Raw genomic sequence first — 23,461 nt, 5'->3', positions numbered from 1 at the left:
TATGGTGGATAAAATCTAAGACAGATGAACTAGACCTATTAGAAAAACTGCCAACAACTATATTTATTCTCACAACTACAGATAGAGATACTCATACCTTGAGATGAATATGGAGCATCCCAATTATGATAAACATGCAATCTCCAACTTTGATTTGTAATTATTGAAAGCTATGAACAATTTTGAACTTTAGTCACATTGATATGCACGATACATTTTCTCCATGATGTCATCAAATATCTAATTATAACATTCAACTCTTAAGAAACTTAGGCCCCACAAGTCTATATACACTCTAGCTTGTATTTGTTCTTATCTACTCATGTTGGAATCTATTTTCCTAGACTTTTAAACTAATAAGTGCTACAACCAGTTTTAAATTTAGCATCCCTCCTCTTCCAAACTCTTAGGGATGGAAAGTGTTGGGGAAAGTAAAGAGCAGACAAAATGTATAACAACACACAAAAACAATATATGATGTATAGAGAAATAAGAATGATATGAGCCCTTGGCCTTTGCAACTCAAGGATTGGGAAAATTGAGATGATGGTGGAGTTGATGACTTTTGAAGAAGCTTTTGAGAATGTCTTGTACCCAAGAGCGATCCTAAAGGTAGTAAGAGTAATCCATCAGTAATTCAATAATGATGCCACCCAATTGTGTGGTTGTCCAGATAGAAAAAATAGAGCTATGATGGTTGGTTAATTGCATGGCAAACTGAGGAAGTCCATCGGAGATGGTAGTAGGATTACCATGATGAAACCACAATAATGCAAGTCTTAATAGAGACTGAAACTAGTGTGAAACACTAGCTATATGCCCTGAATAACATCAAGTTTGATGTAATTATTAGGATAGAAGCTGCCAAGTAAACAAGTATGTTGTTGATGATCATTGGATGCTATTGATGCATCTCCAATTGGAAATCCATTTGATGAGGGAGTAGTGACAAAAATGGGATAACAATCAAGATGATGGTAATGAAAATGCTAGAAAGTACTAATGGAGAGGGCAGAGTCCATGACCTATCCTTTTATAGGCCACTTTGAGCCATGTTTCCTTTTGAAAATGTAATATATTTTTCTCTAAAATAGTTCTTTTAAGGGGTTATTTTGAAGTTAATGTAGACTGACAAGTAAATATTAATTCATGCCTTGATTCTACTTGCTCAAGAGGATATTGTTGGTTCCGCCAACCATGTTGAAGCTACCTTTGAAGGATATTTTTGTACCTTTTATTTGTCTTGACCAAGAGAAGATTCTTTTAGAATGATTGTATTATGACAATGTTCATCATGTTAAGTGCATAAGTATAGTAGATCCCTTGCAATTTGAAGCCCTTTTCGGGAGATTTCCTCTCATTCATCCATAGTGTCTCCACGTGATCAATCCCGCTGTGTAGCAAGACTAGAAGTTCCTCCAAGTTATTGGAAGTCAATCATGTACTTTTCTTAGAGTAGTATATAAGATCTTAGCCAAAGTGATCAGTCTTAGACTATCTTTCTTGACTCCTCATTCACCATATCCAAACTGCTTTTGTTCGACAGCATAGCATTTGGGACAATGCATTCACACTAAGGAATAAGAAATATAAAATATTAGTAATTTGTAAAAACTCTTAACACAATACTTATATTTTATTAGTACTAGTGATAGTAATAGATATTCGCTTTGCGTTTTAGGGCTCAAAATTGCCTACACCAAATCCCTAGGTAAGTTATGGATTTGCAAACCAATACCAAAGAGTATTTGCTCCATCTATTGTGGACCTTCCATCATTAGCATGAATTAACAAACACTACTACAACCTCTACTTCTTGTAGCAATAATATTCTCCCTACTCAGGGCTACAAGTTGTCATTGAAAATCATAAACTACATTTCTAATGTATCCAAAAATAGCAAAATGAGAGTTTAAGTATATTAGACATGACCTAGTATATGCCTATACTCAATGGTAAATATGCCAATAGATCTGCTTCAATTCCTCAAATTTTGAGTTTCATGCTTACCCTACCACTAATGCTTTTATTGCAATTTCATATAGCAAGTGTGAAGCTTCAAATTGTGTATGAATAATATCAATCACCATAGAAACTTTGAGCATCCACTTGGATTTTTTAAAAAGCATAACACAAAATCTAGCACCCTTGGTAGTGGTATTGGTGCCCATTCTCCCTAAAATCCTGGAGAAAGACAAGTTGGATGGCTCTAATTGGACCATCTGTCATATTCTATCTAGGTATTGACATCTCTTTTCTATTGATTGTATTCTATCCAACTATATTGATCGTATTCTATCCAAGTATATTGATTATATTCTATCCACCTAGCATTAATATAGGTGTTCTTCATCGTCTAAACTTCCACTAAAAAAAACATCCAAGGAATTCCTCCTTGCAACTTGTATGTCTTGGACTTCCCCAACCATGCTACAATAGGCATTGGTATTAGTAATAAAGAGCAATGTTTAGTTAAGCTATCATTTATGTAGAAGCCACATCATATTTTTCCTTTTATAAAGTTGGACAAACTTATTGCTTTGATCATTTAGAAAAATCTTCAATATAGCATCATCACATAGCATATAATATTGTCAAAGAATATCGTACTTTCATGAGAAATTTTAGAGCTTTAAGAAATTGGTGGAGATTGAAAAATTTGGTTAGAAGATCTAAGACTTTTTTACATTATCTATTTTAGGAAGTTTCCACATCCAAAGGAGGACTATAAAGAGAAGGCTATAAAAGATTTTTCAAGATACTACATGAACATTGGACTATTCATTCTATAAAGTGAAGTATGAATTGTTCTATTTTTGGTTTATATGCTTCTTGTCTACTGAGGCACTCACATAAGCAAATATTTTCTCCTTCTTATATATTTGGAATAAATATCTTTTGTTAAATGATGCTAATAAAGTCATAAGGCTTAGGTAGGACTATTACATGAATATATTGTATAGCTTTGAGAAATGGAGGACTTTGTGGATAACTCTAATGAAGAAATCTCCTTCTTAGAATTTAAAATTTGAAATACTAACTTGAATTTTCACTTGCTTAATCGATACTTGTTTATTATGATGATAATTTTCTAGTTAATTTTGGTAGCATGAGGGTTAAGATTGACATGCACTTACACTTTCCCATTATTTTGCAAGGTTTAATCTAAATATTTTTAAGGTTTACTATGTTAAGGCTTTGATAATCCCATCTTGTCATTCTATGTGCTTAAGACTTTGCGGGAGTAAGGTTATATTTATTGAAAGTTATGTTGCAATTAATAATTTTAACTATGATTTAGGTTTCACAAACTCAAGAAATGGATATTACCCATTCTATAGTACTTCTACCTTGACTATTAATCTATCTAGAATGCCCATTTCAAGACTATAAGAGGAAAAAATATCTCATGCATAACAAAAAAAATGCTCTCTTGTTAGGAAAAAAACAAAAGGAAGATAAAGCTACAAATAGTAAAATGATATATTAGAATTTTTCTAATGGTGAATACAAATATTAGAGAAAGAGAAATGTGGAGGAGAGAGAGAGAATTGATTCACACAAGAGAAAGATAAAGAGAAGTGATTTATGATTCATTCAATGGTTAGAAGAATGAGGAGTAGAGTTTCTGACCTGTCAATCCAACCTACATGCCAATCTTCTTTCAATTGTGCATATGAATATACAAAAAAGTGAAAATGTGATACAAAGAAAGAAGATAAAGTATTTAAAAGTATGTTTATGAATTCCTAATATAATGCAAGTATTGGCATTCCAATTACCTTGACAAGATTCTTCTTTCAATCCGATTGAAATACAAGCATAGAAATACATAAAACGAATGAAAATAATGTGTCCAAAAAAAGAAAAGACAAAAAAAGAGAACTATAAAAATGGGAAAAACTTTTTGAATGGTTAAAAATGTAAATTCAAGGAAGATATGTATTTTTGGTACTAAAAACATTACCTTGGTAATCTTTCTACTCTTGGAAAATAAAATAGTTCCTTTTTAGTAACGAAAGTCAAAACATGAATGAAGTGTAAAAATATCATGTGGCTTCACTCCATATACCAAAGAAGTTACAATCCAATAGAAATTTGTTTGGAATATTGTGTCGTCTATTTGGGCATCCATTTGAGTGATTTTCATGTTTATCCATGATACTACAAACAAAAAAATAGAAGCTCATTCGAGAAATAGAGGAATCTTGCATGCATTTAGCAAAGCAATAATCTCCACTATCATCGATGTGTTTCTATGGTCGATAGCCTACACATTTATCTACACCCTAACCATAGCATCCATGTTGACCTATAGAATCACCTATGTTAAGAAAAAAATCAAAATAATCAACTAAACATACACAACTATGAAAACAAAGGGGAGCAAGAAGAAGAAGAAGAAGAAGAAGAAGAAGAAGAAGAAGAAGAAGAAGAAGAAGAAGAAGAAGCAGAAATAGAAGGGGAAAACCACAAGAAAGAAAAAGGAGTGGCCATGCTAAGCCAACTTCTCTCCTTGTCATGTGCCCTAGGTAACTCCTCATGCATCTCTTTTCTTCTCTCACTAGGCTTCTCTTTTGAGTCAAGGGTTTCTCCTTTTTTTGCATTGAAGTTTGCTAAAATTACACTTGTTAATACAGCTTTACTCCATAAGGACTAAGGGTTCTAGGGGTTGGTGTAAGTTCAAGTTTTGGCATATTGTAGTCCATCCTTCATAACATAAGTGAGGATATTGAAATCCACTTCTTCATCAATGAGAGCATAAACAATATGCAATCCTTTTTGTAGGGAGTTTGGCCCTAAAAAAGGCAAGTGGCATCATCTTGTAAATGCATTTGAGTTTCTAGCTACAATGTTGGATGCCATTTAAACATAGAAATCATGGCTTATTCATGAAATGATTATTGTAGAGCATTCAAGATAAGGTGGTAAATTTTCCTTTACGCCTTTATTCATAGGGTAAATTCTCACCCCATCCCCCTAAAATAACATTGTTTTGAGAATGTGAGAAATGGTGAGTCTCAATATAAAGATTGAATATGGCATTAGTCAATGTAGCTTGTATGAGTAAGGACCATAATTCAATCATCTTATCGCTAGTTGTTAATAAAATAATTGTTTGTTGTGGAAATTAGCATCAATATATTAATGTACAAAATATTTTCACTAAGTATAGCATGGTGATTTTACTAGATGTATATGTGAAAGTCTAGTCCTAAGACTCCCTCTTAGGTTAAAATAGAAGTGATGTGTACATGGTTGATGCTTCTCCTTTACAGGGGTATGAGCCTTTCATAACTAGTATAAATGGGAAATAGGATAAAAATAAAGATGTTAGTTTTAGGAGCCACTTTATTTTTGTTGTTTCATTTCGTTATTTATTACCTCTAAAATCATTTTTTAAAATTTTCATAATGTGTGTCATGCAATGCTCACTTATTTTCTAAGTATTTAATGTCAAGGATTGAGCTATTAAAATGTTATAATTTTCTCTACCAACACAAATGCATACTTTAAATGGTAAAATGTTACTCTTCCAAACCTACCCTATGCATGCATGTTGGAATTGAAAACACTCCGGTCTCATCTTACTGGTGCATGATATTTTCATTACTTAGTTTAGGCAATCATAAAAATGAACTTAAAAAACTTTTACAAAATTTCTATATAGATAATTCTTTGCAAAACATAACATGGCTATGTGCAGAATGATTTTATTGGGTCAAAAGCATGCATGCTTTGGAACAACTCATTGTTTTGTATAATTCTAGTTCCATCCCATTTCATGTGTATATTATATTACGGAACATTAAGTTTGAAAGGATCAACCTTTATAGAATCTCAAAAATTTCCTATAAAGCATATCTATAAACCCATTGTGGAGGATTCTACATGAAGAAAGATGGTTCCATATGCTTCTTCAGGAAGAACCATCTCCAAGTACTCATAGTTGTCTACCATGCCAAAGAGTCCTTCCAAAACATTAAATGTCTCATATTTTAGAAAAGCTAACAATTTTGGAAAGGTGGTAGCTTTTTTCAAAGTGGAATGTAGAACAACATATTATTTGAAGATCTTAAGTTTGTATAAATTAAACGAATATGAATGATCAAACATACAATAGAACAACAATTGAAGATCTTGAGTTTGTATCAATAAAATGAACATCCAATGTTATTTGAAGATGTTGAGTTTGTATAAATAAAATGGAGATCCAATTGTCAAACATAGAGTAGGACATTGAATATGCAAGAAGAAGATTGGTAGAAACAAAAAAATTTCTAGTGTAAGAATGAGAGTGAGGTTTTGACTTTGATACATTCTCAGGTTGGATCAAGAGCAAGATAGGTTAGGATGGTCAATTGACCTTCTCTTTGTAGTCATTGAAAGCAACTCCCCCATTATATAGAACTAGCTGTATGTATGGTAGATCATATATAATAATATGCACAATATGCCTCCTCTAGCATGGTTGTCTCCCTACATGTTTGATCTAGCTCTAACAAAGTTATTTGACATCACTAGTATGATTGCAATGCATGAGAACTAGTGTGCTGCAATGCAACCTTCTAGGGAAATGAGTTGGAATAGCATATTACATGATGGCACACCGGGAATCCCAAGGTACTTTTTTGCAAATGAAGAAACATGTGGAGCATGAAGGAGCCAATTGCAATGCTATGCCTAGTGAAGCATTAGTAGGCTAACAAAAACGTCAATTCCAATGTTACACCCAATGAAAACCATGTAACTTCGGAGGGATTTAAGGATATGGAGGCTTTTAGAATGAAAATGGGATGAGATTTCATAATAGTGGGTAGGGTGATGCCAAAAGAAACATGAATGAGTCTAATATTGTGAAATTTATTTTGTACATGCTTTGTCGAACTAAGAAGTTCATTCTTAAAAATTCTAGTTTACCATCAACCCGTCATCTTAGAAGTTGGAAACATCATCAAATGAAGAAAAAAATAAGGATATCATTGAGGACTATTACATTACTTCCACGTCCTCTCGCAAGCATAATGCATGCAACATTTGGTGATCAAAGTGTCTCTTGGACTATCAAATCTTGAGAAGTGACAATACAATTATTGAAATAAGGTTTGCAGAATCTGCATCATATGTTGTCAAACGTGTCGCATCCACCATTTAATTGAAAAATCTAGAATAGAGATAAGTTAAGTCAATCAAGGAGTACATGTACTTCCTCCATCTTGTACAAATGCTATCAAACATTATTCTAGGGATTAATAGGGTCCGTGTAGTGAATGAAACTGAGAGGACAAAGGAGAGTGAGCTAAAGAGAGAGAGTGAGAGAAGGAAGAAGAGAAAGAAGGACTAGAAGAGGAGAGATAAAGACAAGATAGAGGGAAGGAAGGAGGGAGGAAGCCATGGAAGTTGAAGATGAAGGTGAAGACTATGTTCTTGATAATAACTTGATGCACTAAACTGGGACTCTTACACCTTATATACCTCAATTAGTGTGACTGGGCATCTAACCTCTAGTTTCCATGTATCCCACTCGTTAAAATCCATCCCCATCCTGAAAATTTTTTCCCTAAAAAAAAAAGACAACTAGAGGGAATTGATAGATAAGCTAGAAGTGGGGTGCATAGTACTACTCTGATCCACATTATAATGAAAATGGGTGGGTAAATACTATGGGTAGCACGTTGTCCATTACAAGCCTGTTGAAGTAAAATTGCTATAACTTTTGATAGATTGCTCCAAATGGGGTGTGCCCATGTCGAAATGGATCTTATGACATGTACTTTCAGCCCATTTATGAAGCACATTGTTGAGATTTGGGAAGATTTGATGCAAAACTAGGAAGCATGGCTAGCAACTGATCTAGCCGAGAAAAAGTTAATATGAAGGTAATATTTTCCTATATAGGAATTTTTTTCCCCTATGTCAAGAAAAAGTTCTGAGTTAGGTAATAGTTTTCTATACAGGACTTTTCCCCTCATGTTGGGAAAAAGCTCCTAGATAGGTAAAATTTTACTATATAGGGATTTCACTATATACATATATTTCACTATATATATACATTTCTTAGATAGATAAATTTTAATTTATAGAGATTTCACTATATAGATGTACTTTTTCAATATTGATAAAATGTTACTAGAAAGGTGAAAGAAGGTACATTACAGTAAATCTTGATTTATAAAACAATTACCTTGCAAATAAATATACATTGCATAGGCTATAATGAATTCCTCATAAGCTCAATGCTATGTAAACTTGATAGAAAGTACAAATCACTTTTTTATTTCAAACTCAAAAATATTAAAAATTCAAGAATAACTCAAGATAAAATTGAGATAAAAATTGTCAATTGTCACAAATTATCATTAATTGTAATTTAACAATGTAACAAATTATTTAGGTACATCAACACCATGAAGTGTAAGACCCAATTTTCTACCCTTTTTCACAAATACTTTATTTCTAGCTACCATGAAATAAACCAAGTCCTCCCTAAACATATTCATGTTAATTTTAGTACTTTTTGGATAAAAATGGTTCATCTCCTTTCTCAAACCAACATAGTACAACTTCAAGTGCTTGTACATTTCTATCATTGTATAAACTTTGAAAATTTCCATAAAAATGGTTTCTTAATTGTGTCATTGAGTACCTAAAAGCACAACCAAATCATACTACCATCTACTTCGATGATAAGAGTAATAAAACAATTAATCTGTAGAATAAAAATCTTACTGTTTGCAAAGGAGGTAGTGCTTTTTTGTGCCTTCATGAATTATATCATCATTTAGCTTTAAAAAAACTAAAAGTCAATATCTTCAAAAAGAAAACTATTTTTATTTCAAAAAATAACTATACTCATTATTTTAATTAAAAATTTTAAGTCATACCTTGAATCTCTTTAATTTTTGATTTGTAGAAGTTGATTGTAATAAACATTGCAACATCTTTATGGTCATATGGTACTTATATTATGTTATTATGCATATCATAAATATTACAAATGAGATATTTACTTTGTGTGGTTGCTTTTTTAGATTCATTATCTATGTTGAATCCAATATTTAACTTTGAGTTTGCATGAACTTAATATATAGAATAGAAATATCTCATCATTATCACTTGGAAGTGGTTTAGGTATATAAACTACTAATTTTTCATCCTAATAACACAAGAATTTATTATCAATATTTTTTTCAGGATGAGTAATGTGATATTTATCTTAGAATGATCTTTACATGTATATCATTACAACATTTCATTGGTGATTGAATAGGAAATGTATCAACATCACCTTCCTATAGCAAGAAAAAAAGTAAGTCATGCTAAATGTATTAATTAAAAAAGAAACTATTTAGTCCATATGAAGATGAATTTGCTTCTTTACTCCATTGGACAATGAGAACTTGCATTTCTTTGTTTTGCAAAAGTGTAAGGCTTGGTCTCTTCTCTTTACAGCTCAACATGGATCCTGATGAGAAGTCATCTTCACAAGGTATTGTATTAACATCCTCATTGAGGATAGGCTTCACTTTTTTCATTACCTTTGGACCTTTCTTTATCATGGACTCATAGAAATGATAAAGTTCTTGAAGAATTTGGGGATCCACACTATGCCCAAGAAAATATTTGAGATCTTATTAATAGGACAATATCAACTCATTAACAAAACTTTGAGATTCCAATGACAAATAAAGACACGTAATGCAAAGTAAAAACAAATCTCAAGATATAAACTTTTTTCATACTTACTTACTTTTAAAAACTTGGATGACTAAAAACTTATGGAGATATAAAATATATATCCAATCAATCACTTTGCTGTGTGATTGATAATAGCTTTGTCACACCATCAACGATAATATATTTTCTCTTTATTACTATCCAATTTTTTAGAACCTTAAAAATTGAATACCATGCATAAAGATAATTATTCTCCATATCTATCTTTCATTTTTTCTCATTCCTAGCACAAACACATATCCATCTGACTTGAACACATTTTTGGTCATGATCTATCTTATGTACTATGACATGTGTGAAATTACAATTTATTGAGTCACTTGAAGTCTATGCAACTTTTATTAGTATTATATCCCCTTCTTCTACGCATGGGAAAATACATCATATAGAACTAGGATATAGTAATCTTACTCCATACTGCAAATATTTAGTTTCATATAAACTAATTCTACTTCTAATAAAAGAGTAATGAAATTTTGAAATATAAAACTCGTTGGTCTTGCAAAATTCCAATTGTATACAAGTTGATTTTTCTCAAGTACACTCATCCCTATAGTTTCATTAATAAGAAGAACTTCAATATCATTTTCAATTTTAATGCATTGTTTGTAGTACTTGGCACCCACAAATACCATAAGCTCCTCTCTCAAGTGTACCCCAAACATAGTTTTTATTTGTGCTTTTCAATGTTCTATTGATGGTGCTTGCGAATCATGTTCATCACCTTTGACAACCACATGATCTCTACTACAATATCCTCTCCCATGTAACGAGCTCGTTTATATTCTATCACCTCTAAAGTTCTCAACCGCTCACTCTATGAGGATTTGAAGATGTTAAAGCTCCTCCAAAGTAAGAGCTCTACATACTCTTTTCTTCGGTGTTATTGCTATATCATTATTTTAAAATGATATAGCAAGACACATCATTTTAAAGATGTATCATACACTAGGTACTAGCCTTGATGATAGAAGATACTTTTGAAAGGCCTTTAACATTCCAATGATTGCATTCACATGATGAATGGATTCCAAATAAAAAAAACTCATATGTAGGTGTAAGAATTTTGTGAAAATCTCTAAGTGTTCTATAAAAGTGGACATATGTCACCTCATTTTTTTGGTTGTTTGAAGAGACGTTTACATATTGTGATACATATCTTTCAATTTTGTAACACCAAAATATGTTGTGTAGACCATGTTTGATGACATTATCTAAATTTTATACAAATCCTATAATGAAAAAGCAAAAGCTAACTTAAGTAACATGAAAAATATAATAATTGCAGACTAACCTGCTACATGATATTTTGACTAACCTGCCTCCTCCTTGCAAACTCTCCAAAAGAGTAATAAAATCCTAGTGACTTAGATATTTTGACTAGACCTTCCACTATGAGGTGTAAAGTTATAAAAAAAGAGAGCAATGTCAATCAATAGAAGATCCAAGTAGTATGGTATATTGAGTGACACAAAGGATATATGTAATATTTCCGCCTGAAATATTAATCGACCTTAAAAAAACCCCGCACTTCTTGCGCAAAAGCAGTGCAAAATAATCTCTCGCGTCGATAGCTAAGTGTTCCCTCCGCACACAATGTTAAAGTCTAGCTCCGTGTCATGCAAAAGACGCTGGGGCTTGAAGACCACAAGCCGCATGGGAACACCTATCAAAAGGGAAAAAGAGGATAATTGTAAAAATTTAGGCAATTTTTTTTATTAATATCCCCTCCCCCCTCAACTGATGCATGGTGGGGGACAGGAGTGTGAGAGGGAGGGTGAGTAGCCCATGAGAGGTGGAGTGCATGGGGAAGGGAGAAGTAATGCAAGCCATCCACGTGGTGGCTATCTCTCCCCCCCTTAGCCTATATGAAACCCCCCTTGGAGCTTGAGGGAAAGGAGGACAGAGCGCTGTGCTATCAGAGGAGAATTGACACCGTGCTGCAGCCTGCCAAATCGCTGCCCTGCTCTGCCACTCAGTCTGCCAAGCTGCTGCCCTCAACGCCACGATCACCATCATCATCTTTATCTCCTTCAATCGTCGCCTTCACCCCTCCTTTCCAATCATTTCCCTCCCCATCACGTTTTGACATAGAAGCTTTTGGAAGCTTCTTAAGATAAGGCTTCCATAAGCCTTGTGCACATGGCCTTTCCCCCCGGGTTCCTAAAATTCACGTCCTGTAAAGGGCATTCTTGCGCGAGGGGGAAGTAGGCAGGTTTTTGAGGCTGAGTTGTCAAAGGTTGGAGGGAGTTCAGAGATCGCATAAAGGCGAAGACAAATCGCGGAGTCCAAGTCTACTACATCAACGATGGCTCCAAAGCCAAAGATGCAAGGTGCACGAGTGGGAGCCTCGAATCCAAGTTTACACGTGGCCATCGTTGCGAGTCCTCATACCCAGGTTCTTAGAAGTTTAATTCCACATAAACAGAATGCATTGGGCACGTTTAAATTTCATGGGAAAGTTATGAGTGTAAATTACTCATTCGTCTTATGAGCTTAGCTGCATGTTGCTCTTTGCGTGCATTTCCAAAGTGACAAGCTTAAACGCATATTGCATAGGTTAAAAGGATGAAAATTTGTATGCATCCTTGTCTTCCTCACAAGAAAGAACAAGCGCATAATGCATTTAGGCAATAACTTTCTTGTTGTGATTCACATCAGAAGATCATTAACTTTCGTTCGATGTTGTCCAAAGAATTGCATTGCATGAAAAGAAAACCATGAACTTTCTTGTTGCATGTAAGGATGCTTGCATTTTTAAATCGGATTAAGTGCCATTGTGATGCCAGGAGGCATATTTCACGGTGGATTCCATGCCACGGTGGATTCCGTGAGGTTTTACGGTGGATTCCGTAAACTTTGTTGACCGGGGCTCATACACAAAGTGGATTCTTTGTGCGAGAAGTTGATAAGGACGCCTATCCTTTTGACGCGTTTCATTAATTTAGTGTGTACATGGGTGATTCCATAGCGGCTGATTCTGCAAAATGCATATTAAATTAATAAACGTTTATGAGTTTAGAGTGTGCACTCGTAATAAATTAAGGTTAGAATTGATTTCTAACCAGTTGATTTATTTATGTAGCTGAAGACTGCTAGGTATTCACTTTTGTCGGTTTAATTGTATTATTTTACTAACGATTGTGAATGCTTCAGTTGATGTGTAGAGATAGCAACAGTGGCGGAGGAAAGCATTGGAGGATAGCGAGTATTCGAATTATCATTTATATTTTGATGGGCACATACCTTCGGCATGGTGCCTATACTTTGTTGCGCCTATTTATTGAGGTGTTGGATATTTATTTATTATTTTATATGCGCATGGGTGCACGATTATGTTATTTGTACTTGGACATTGTATTGGGCATGCTAGACTCTTTGGGCACCGCCCGTTAGCTTTATTCCTATTTTGTGCTAAAGCAAACTCAAAAGCTAAAAGCTTGCTATTTTGTAATTTGGGCTATTCTTTGAGCTTGAAGATGATTAATACATAAAATACATGCTTTGTGGAGCGCTTACACAAGGCATGGGGGGAGATTGCACACAATTGGTCTCTTGTTCATGTCGTGCATGCTTTTTACCTTGAGTTTTGTGCAAAAAGTAGAGTGCTATTGTTCTTGGGGACAAAAGCTAAAAGCTTGCTATTTTGTAATTTGGGCTATTATTTGAGCTTGAAGATGATTAATACATAAAATACATGCTTTGTGGAGCGCTCACACAAGGCATGGGGGGAGATTGCACCTAATTGGTCTCTTGTTCGTGTCGTGCATGCTTCTTACCTTGAGTTTTGTGCAAAAAGTAGAGTTCTATTGTTCTTGGGGACCTTCCGGCATTCAATACGCGAGCGTACAGCATCCGATCTGCGCACTAGTGGTATCATATACCAAACAAGCCAATAAGAAAAGACAAGCAATGAATTTCAAAGTTGATGACTATGTTTGGTTGAGAATAGAAAAACGTAGACTACAAAGTGTAGATAGACACCCAGTTGTGAAATTAACCCCTAGATTCTATGGACCATTTAGGATCATTCACAAAATTAATGACAATGCATTCAAGTTAGAATTACCACCTCACTGGAAAATTCACAATACATTTCACATTAGTTTATTAAGGCCCTTTAGAGGCCAGTTACCTGTACATCCTGTTTATGAAAATCCACCTTTGTTAGAGGAAGAGATTGAAATACTTGAACCTGAAGCTATCATAGATACTGATTTTATGACCACTAGAACTGGCCGAAGATATTCTAGATATCTAGTTAAATTTAAGAACCAACTTGTAGAGGAAGCACGATAGATGCATGCTAGAGACTTAAATGCTTTCCCCACTCTGTTAGCTCCACATTGAGCTAATAGCAATTGAGGTCAATTGCTATCCCACCCAGGGGGTATGATGCCAGGAAGCATATTTCACGGTGGATTCTGTGCCACGGTGGATTTCGTCAGGTTTTACGGTGGATTCCGTAAACTTTGTTGACCAAGGCTCATACACAAAGTGGATTCTTTGTGCGAGAAGTTGATGGGGACGCCTATCCTTTTCGGGCATTTCATTAATTTAGTGTGTACATGGGTGATTCCATAGCGGGTGATTCTTCAAAATGCATATTAAATTAATAAACGTTTATGAGTTTAGAGTGCACACTCGTAATAAATTAAGGTTAGTATTGATTTCTAACCAGTTGATTTATTTATGTAGCTGAAGACTGCTAGGTATTCACTTTTGTCGGTTTAATTGTATTATTTTACTAACGATTGTGAATGCTTCAGTTGATGTGTAGAGATAGCAGCAGTGGCGGAGGAAAGCATTGGAGGATAGCGAGTATTCGATTTATCATTTATATTTTGATGGGCGCATACCTTAGGCATGGCACCTATATTTTGTCGTGCCTATTTATTGAGGCATTGGATATTTATTTATTATTTTGTATGCACATGGGCGCACGATTATGTTATTTGTACTTGGACATTGTATTGGGCATGCCAGACTCTTTGGGCACTGCCCGTTAGCTTTATTCCTATTTTGTGCTAAAGCAAACTCAAAAGCTAAAAGCTTGCTATTTTGTAATTTGGGCTATTATCTGAGCTTGAAGATGATTAATACATAAAATACATGCTTTGTGGAGCGCTCACACAAGGCGTGGGGGGAGATTGCACCCAATTGGTCTCTTGTTCGTATCGTGCATGCTTTTTACCTTGAGTTTTGTGCAAAAAGTAGAGTTCTATTATTCTTGGGGACATTCCGGCATTCACTACACTAGCGTACAACATCCGATCTGCGCACCAATGGTATCATATACCAAACAAGCCAATAAGAAAAGACAAGCAATGAATTTCAAAGTTGATGACTATGTTTGGTTGAGAATAGAAAAATGTAGACTACAAAGTGTAGATAGACACCTAGTTGTGAAATTAGCCCCTAGATTCTATGGACCATTTAGGATCATTCACAAAATTAATGACAATGGATTCAAGTTAGAATTACCACTTCATTGGAAAATTCACAACACATTTCACATTATTTTATTAAGACCCTTTAGAGGCCAATTACCTGTACACCCTGTTTATGAAAATCCACCTTTGTTAGAGGAAGAGACTGAAATACTTGAACCTGAAGCTATCATAGATACTGATTTTATGACCACTAGAACTGGCCGAAGATATTCTAGATATCTAGTTAAATTTAAGAACCAACTTATAGAGGAAGCACGATGGATGGATGCTAGAGACTTAAATGCTTTCCCCACTTTGTTAGCTCCACATTGAGCTAATAGCAATTGAGGTCAATTGCTATCCTACCCTGGGGGTACGATGCCAGGAGGAATATTTCACGGTGGATTCCGTGCCACGGTGGATTTCGTGAGGTTTTACGGTGGATTCTGTAAACTTTGTTGACCGGGGCTCATACACAAAGTGGATTCTTTGTGCGAGAAGTTGATGGGGACGCCTATCCTTTTCACGCGTTTCATTAATTTAGTGTGTACATGGGTGATTCCATAGCGGGTGATTCCGTAAAATGCATATTAAATTAATAAACGTTTATGAGTTTAGAGTGCGCACTCGTAATAAATTAAGGTTAGGATTGATTACTAACCAGTTGATTTATTTATGTAGCTGAAGACTGCTAGGTATTCACTTTTGTAGGTTTAATTGTATTATTTTACTAACGATTGTGAATGCTTCAGTTGATGTGTAGAGATAGCAGCAGTGGCGGAGGAAAGCATTGGAGGAGAGCGAGTATTCGATTTATCATTCATATTTTGATGGGCGCATACCTTAGGCATGGCGCCTATATTTTGTCGCGCCTATTTATTGAGGCGTTGGATATTTATTTATTATTTTGTATACGCATGGGCGCAGGATTATGTTATTTGTACTTGGATATTGTATTGGGCATGCTAGACTCTTTGGGCTCCGCCCGTTAGCTTTATTCCTATTTTGTTCTAAAGCAAACTCAAAAGCTAAAAGCTTGCTATTTTGTAATTTGGGCTATTATTTGAGCTTGAAGATGAGTAATACATAAAATACATGCTTTGTGGAGCGCTCACACAAGGCATGGGGGGAGATTGCACCCAATTGGTCTCTTGTTCGTGTCGTGCATGCTTTTTACCTTGAGTTTTTTGCAAAAAGTAGAGTTCTATTGTTCTTGGGGACCTTTTGGCATTCACTACACTAGCGTACATCATCCGATCCGCGCACCAGTGGTATCATATACCAAACAACCCAATAAGAAAAGACAAGCAATGAATTTCAAAGTTGATGACTATGTTTGGTTGAGAATAGAAAAACGTAGACTACAAAGTGTAGATAGACACCCAGTTGTGAAATTAGCCCCTAGATTCTATGGACCATTTAGGATCATTCACAAAATTAATGACAATGCATTCAAGATAGAATTACCACCTCACTGGAAAATTCACAACACATTTCACATTAGTTTATTAAGACCCTTTAGAGGCCAATTACCTGTACACCCTGTTTATGAAAATCCACCTTTGTTAGAGGAAGAGACTGAAATACTTGAACCTGAAGCTATCATAGATACTGATTTTATGACCACTAGAACTGGCCGAAGATATTCTAGATATCTAGTTAAATTTAAGAACCAACTTATAGAGGAAGCACGATGGATGCATGCTAGAGACTTAAATGCTTTCCCCACTCTGTTGGCTCCACATTGAGCTAATAGCAATTGAGGTCAATTGCTATCCCACCCCGGGGGTATGATGCCAGGAGGCATATTTCACGGTGGATTCCGTGCCACGGTGGATTTCGTGAGGTTTTATGGTGGATTCCGTAAACTTTGTTGACCAAGGCTCATACACAAAGTGGATTCTTTGTGCGAGAAGTTGATGGGGACGCCTATCCTTTTCGGGCATTTCATTAATTTAGTGTGTACATGGGTGATTCCATAGCGGGTGATTCCGTAAGATGCATATTAAATTAATAAACGTTTATGAGTTTAGAGTTCGCACTCGTAATAAATTAAGGTCAGGATTGATTTCTAGCCAGTTGATTTATTTATATAGCTGAAGACTGCTAGGTATTCACTTTTGTCGGTTTAATTGTATTATTTTACTAACGATTGTGAATGCTTCAGTTGATGTGTAGAGATAGCAGCAGTGGCGGAGGACAGCATTGGATGATAGCGAGTATTCGATTTATCATTTATATTTTGATGGGCGCATACCTTAGGCATGGCGTCTATATTTTGTCCCGCCTATTTATTGAGGCGTTGAATATTTATTTATTATTTTGTATGCGCATGGGTGCACGATTATGTTATTTGTACTTGGACATTGTATTGGGCATGCCACACTCTTTGGGCACCGCCCATTAGCTTTATTCCTATTTTGTGCTAAAGCAAACTCAAAAGCTAAAAGCTTGCTATTTTGTAATTTGGGCTATTATTTGAGCTTCAAGATGATTAACACATAAAATGCATGCTTTGTGGAGCGCTCACACAGGGCATGGGGGGAGATTGCACCCAATTGGTCTCTTGTTCGTATCGTGCATGCGTTTTACCGTGATTTTTTTGCAAAAAGTAGAGTTCTATTGTTCTTGGGGACCTTCCGGCATTCACTACGCGAGCCTACAACATCCGATCTGCGCACCAGTGGTATCATATACCAAACAAGCCAATAAGAAAAGACAAGCAATGAATTTCAAAGTTGATGACTATGTTTGGTTGAGAATAGAAAAACGTAGACTACAAAGTGTAGATAGACACCCAGTTGTGAAATTAACCCCTAGATTCTATGGACCATTTAGGATCATTCACAAAATTAATGACAATGCATTCAAGTTAGAATTACCACCTCACTGGAAAATTCACAATACATTTCACATTAGTTTATTAAGGCCCTTTAGAGGCCCATTACCTGTACATCCTCTTTATGAAAATCCACCTTTGTTAGAGGAAGAGACTGAAATACTTGAACCTGAAGCTATCATAGATACTGATTTTATGACCACTAGAACTGGCCGAAGATATTCTAGATATATAGTTAAATTTAAGAACCAACTTGTAGAGGAAGCACGATGGATGCATGCTAGAGACTTAAATGCTTTCCCCACTCTGTTAGCTCCACATTGAGCTAATAGCAATTGAGGTCAATTGCTATCCCACCCTGGGGGTACGATGCCAGGACGAATATTTCACGGTGGATTTCGTGCCACGGTGGATTTCGTGGGGTTTTACAGTGGATTCCGTAAACTTTGTTGACCGGGGCTCATACACAAAGTGGATTCTTTGTGCGAGAAGTTGATGGGGACGCCTTTCCTTTTCACGCGTTTCATTAATTTAGTGTGTACATGGGTGATTCCATAGCGGGTGATTCCGTAAAATGCATATTAAATTAATAAACGTTTATGAGTTTAGAGTGCGTACTCGTAATAAATTAAGGTTAGGATTGATTACTAACCAATTGATTTATTTATGTAGCTGAAGACTGCTAGGTATTCACTTTTGTAGGTTTAATTGTATTATTTTACTAACTATTGTGAATGCTTCAGTTGATGTGTAGAGATAGCAGCAGTGGCGGAGGAAAGCATTGGAGGAGAGCGAGTATTCGATTTATCATTCATATTTTGATGGGCGCATACCTTAGGCATGGCGCCTATATTTTGTCGCGCCTATTTATTGAGGCGTTGGATATTTATTTATTATTTTGTATACGCATGGGCGCAGGATTATGTTATTTGTACTTGGATATTGTATTGGGCATGCTAGACTCTTTGGGCACCGCCCGTTAGCTTTATTCCTATTTTGTTCTAAAGCAAACTCAAAAGCTAAAAGCTTGCTATTTTGTAATTTGGGCTATTATTTGAGCTTGAAGATGATTAATACATAAAATACATGCTTTGTGGAGCGCTCACACAAGGCATGGGGGGAGATTGCACCCAATTGGTCTCTTGTTCGTGTCGTGCATGCTTTTTACCTTGAGCTTTGTGCAAATAGTAGAGTTCTATTGTTCTTGGGGACCTTCTGGCATTCACTACACTAGCATACATCATCCGATCTGCGCACCAGTGGTATCATATACCGAACAAGCCAATAAGAAAAGACAAGCAATGAATTTCAAAGTTGATGACTATGTTTGGTTGAGAATAGAAAAACGTAGACTACAAAGTGTAGATAGACACCCAGTTGTGAAATTAGCCCCTAGATTCTATGGACCATTTAGGATCATTCACAAAATTAATGACAATGCATTCAAGTTAGAATTACCACCTCACTGGAAAATTCACAACACATTTCACATTAGTTTATTAAGACCCTTTAGAGGCCAATTACCTGTACACCCTGTTTATGAAAATCCACCTTTGTTAGAGGAAGAGACTGAAATACTTGAACCTAAAGCTATCATAGATACTGATTTTATGACCACTAGAACTGGCCGAAGATATTCTAGATATTTAGTTAAATTTAAGAACCAACTTATAGAGGAAGCACGATGGATGCATGCTAGAGACTTAAATGCTTTCCCCACTTTATTAGCTCCACATTGAGCTAATAGCAATTGAGGTCAATTGCTATCCCACCCCAGGGGTATGATGCCAGGAGGCATATTTCACGGTGGATTTCGTGAGGTTTTACGGTGGATTCCGTAAACTTTGTTGACCAGGGCTCATACACAAAGTGGATTCTTTGTGCGAGAAGTTGATGGGGACGCCTATCCTTTTCGGGCATTTCATTAATTTAGTGTGTACATGGGTGATTCCATAACGGGTGATTCCGTAAGATACATATTAAATTAATAAACGTTTATGAGTTTAGAGTGCGCACTCGTAATAAATTAAGGTTAGGATTGATTTCTAGCCAGTTGATTTATTTATATAGTTGAAGACTGCTAGGTATTCACTTTTGTCGGTTTAATTGTATTATTTTACTAACGATTGTAAATGCTTCAGTTGATGTGTAGAGATAGCAGCAGTGGCGGAGGAAAGCATTGGATGATAGCGAGTATTTGATTTATCATTTATATTTTGATGGGCGCATACCTTAGGCATGGTGCCTATATTTTGTCCCGCCTATTTATTGAGGCGTTGGATATTTATTTTTTATTTTGTATGTGCATGGGCGCACGATTATGTTATTTGTACTTGGACATTGTATTGGGCATGCCACACTCTTTGAGCACCGCCCATTAGCTTTATTCCTATTTTGTGTTAAAGCAAACTCAAAAGCTAAAAGCTTGCTATTTTGTAATTTGGGCTATTATTTGAGCTTGAAGATGATTAATACATAAAATGCATGCTTTGTGGAGCGCTCACACAGGGCATGGGGGGAGATTGCACCCAATTGGTCTCTTGTTCGTGTCGTGCATGCGTTTTACCTTGAGTTTTTTGCAAAAAGTAGAGTTCTATTGTTCTTGGGGGCCTTTTGGCATTCACTACGCAAGCGTACAGCATCCGATCTGCGCACCAGTGGTATCATATACCAAACAAGCCAATAAGAAAAGACAAGCAATGAATTTCAAAGTTGATGACTATGTTTGGTTGAGAATAGAAAAACGTAGACTACAAAGTGTAGATAGACACCCAGTTGTGAAATTAGCCCCTAGATTCTATGGACCATTTAGGATCATTCACAAAATTAATGACAATGCATTCAAGATAGAATTACCACCTCACTGGAAAATTCACAACACATTTCACATTAGTTTATTAAGACCCTTTAGAGGCCAATTACCTGTACACCCTGTTTATGAAAATCCACCTTTGTTAGAGGAAGAGACTGAAATACTTGAACCTGAAGCTATCATAGATACTGATTTTATGACCACTAGAACTGGCCGAAGATATTCTAGATATCTAGTTAAATTTAAGAACCAACTTATAGAGGAAGCACGATGGATGCATGCTAGAGACTTAAATGCTTTCCCCACTCTGTTGGCTCCACATTGAGCTAATAGCAATTGAGGTCAATTGCTATCCCACCCCGGGGGTATGATGCCAGGAGGCATATTTCACGGTGGATTCCGTGCCACGGTGGATTTCGTAAACTTTGTTGACCGGGGCTCATACACAAAGTGGATTCTTTGTGCGAGAAGTTGATGGGGACGCCTATCCTTTTCGGACGTTTCATTAATTTAGTGTGTACATGGGTGATTCCATAGCGGGTGATTCCGCAAAATGCATATTAAATTAATAAACATTTATGAGTTTAGAGTGTGCACTCCTAATAAATTAAGGTTAGGATTGATGTCTAACCAGTTGATTTATTTATGTAGCTGAAGACTGTTAGGTATTCACTTTTGTTGGTTTAATTGTATTATTTTACTAACGATTGTGAATGCTTCAGTTGATGTGTAGAGATAGCAGCAGTGGCGAAGGAAAGCATTGGAGGATAGCGAGTATTCGATTTATCATTTATATTTTGATGGGTGCATACCTTAGGCATGGCGCCTATATTTTGTCGCGCCTAGTTATTGAGGCGTTGGATATTTATTTAATATTTTGTATGCGCATGGGCGCACGATTATGTTATTTGTACTTGGACATTGTATTGGGCATGCCAGACTCTTTGGGCACCGCCCGTTAGCTTTATTCCTATTTTGTGCTAAAGCAAACTCAAAAGCTAAAAGCTTGCTATTTTGTAATTTGGGCTATTATTTGAGCTTGAAGATGATTAATACATAAAATGCATGCTTTGTGGAGCGCTCACACAAGGCATGGGGGGAGATTGCACCCAATTGGTGTCTTGTTCATGTCGTGCATGCTTTTTACTTTGAGTTTTGTGCAAAAAGTAGAGTTCTATTGTTCTTGGGGACCTTTCGGCATTCACTACGCGAGCGTACAACATCCAATCTGCGCACCATGCTGAAAGAATTAAGTCAATAACAGTCTTATGACATTCCTCATGCATGAATTTCTTTATCGAAGTTGTTTTGGAAAAAGATGCATTTCATATTTAATCATGAATTCAATGCATCAGACAAAAGGGTTATAGATATAATTCTTGTTGAAACTCAATGTAGGTTTTTATATGAGTTAGCAGTAGATTGTCTATCATTATAGATTAGGCAAGGAAAAGAAATTGTCATTGTAAACCTTATAGTTGCATAGAAGTAAAAGTCTATGATTCACATGCTTGTATGGAATGTTGCATCTTGAATTTATTTATTTGCATCACCTAGGAAAAGTATTTTTCATCTCTTCTAAGCAAAGATCTCTCTTGTCGCAAGACAATTCGATTGTTTTAGATAGATCACTTGTAAGGGTATAACCCTCAAGGGATTTGTAAAAGCATAACTGATTGGTACGACGAACACTTCAAAGTGCTAGGTAGGGTTTAGTACGCTAAAAATTTCGCCTAGTATCGCACTTGGGATTCCAAGTCAAGACTTCCAATCCCAAAAGGTCCTACCCACATTAACGGAATGTTTGGGTTAAATGGACGCCCATACAATAACAATCTAGGGTTTTTACCCTAAGGATCGAATGACCTAATACTAGACTTCCGATTGAGATTAGAAACCCTAGGACCAATCGTTATCGGCATAGTAAGGTTAGGGTTGGGTTGGGTAAGAAGACATCCCAAACCCTACAACTTGACTAAACATATTTCATGACCAAGAAACGCCGTTTGATGGGAAAAATGATCCCATGAGTTAGGTGCAACACTTATGTAACAAGTTGCAATGTCGCATGACTTTGTGTTTAAATCACAAGATAGATTTGCCACTCCTTGGAACAAGGTTGGTAGGTTCCAAGTACAAGCTTAAATTGCAAGAGGACGAGTAGTCATCCTACTACTGAGTTGCCAAGTTAGGGTAACAAGCAATTGAAAAATCACGTTAGGGCAACGAGGATTGCCCAGGATTTACCGTCTTAATTTAAGAAACCTAAGGTGTTTGCTAATTTGGGTTGATAGGGTATAAACCCCAATCCGAGGATAAAAGGGTAAACAAACAACAAAACCTTGGGGATCTTGCCAAGTCCCAATTGATCTCGGATCGAATGCTGGATGCATTCGGAGAGAAGGATTCATACCTTAGCAGTTGGCCAAATAAAAGACCACTGGATTGTTTGTGTTTGTATAAGTTAGGAGCACTGTTTGTACTTTCTTTGTTCAAAGAACTAAATATGGAAAGATAATTAATGCTTTAGGTTGAAGGCCTGGAGGGAGAGGCAGCATCAGTTACCCCCGACAGTTTGCCTGACCCTAACCAAGGGGGTTCTTAGCTACGCCGGGAACGTGGACCGAACCCGCCACAAGA

This window comes from Lygodium microphyllum, chromosome 9, assembly GCF_053477565.2.
Source record: "Lygodium microphyllum isolate KBCC chromosome 9, Lygodium_microphyllum_v1.1.10, whole genome shotgun sequence".
Taxonomy (NCBI): domain Eukaryota; kingdom Viridiplantae; phylum Streptophyta; class Polypodiopsida; order Schizaeales; family Lygodiaceae; genus Lygodium; species Lygodium microphyllum.
This window is presented reverse-complemented; position numbering follows the sequence as displayed.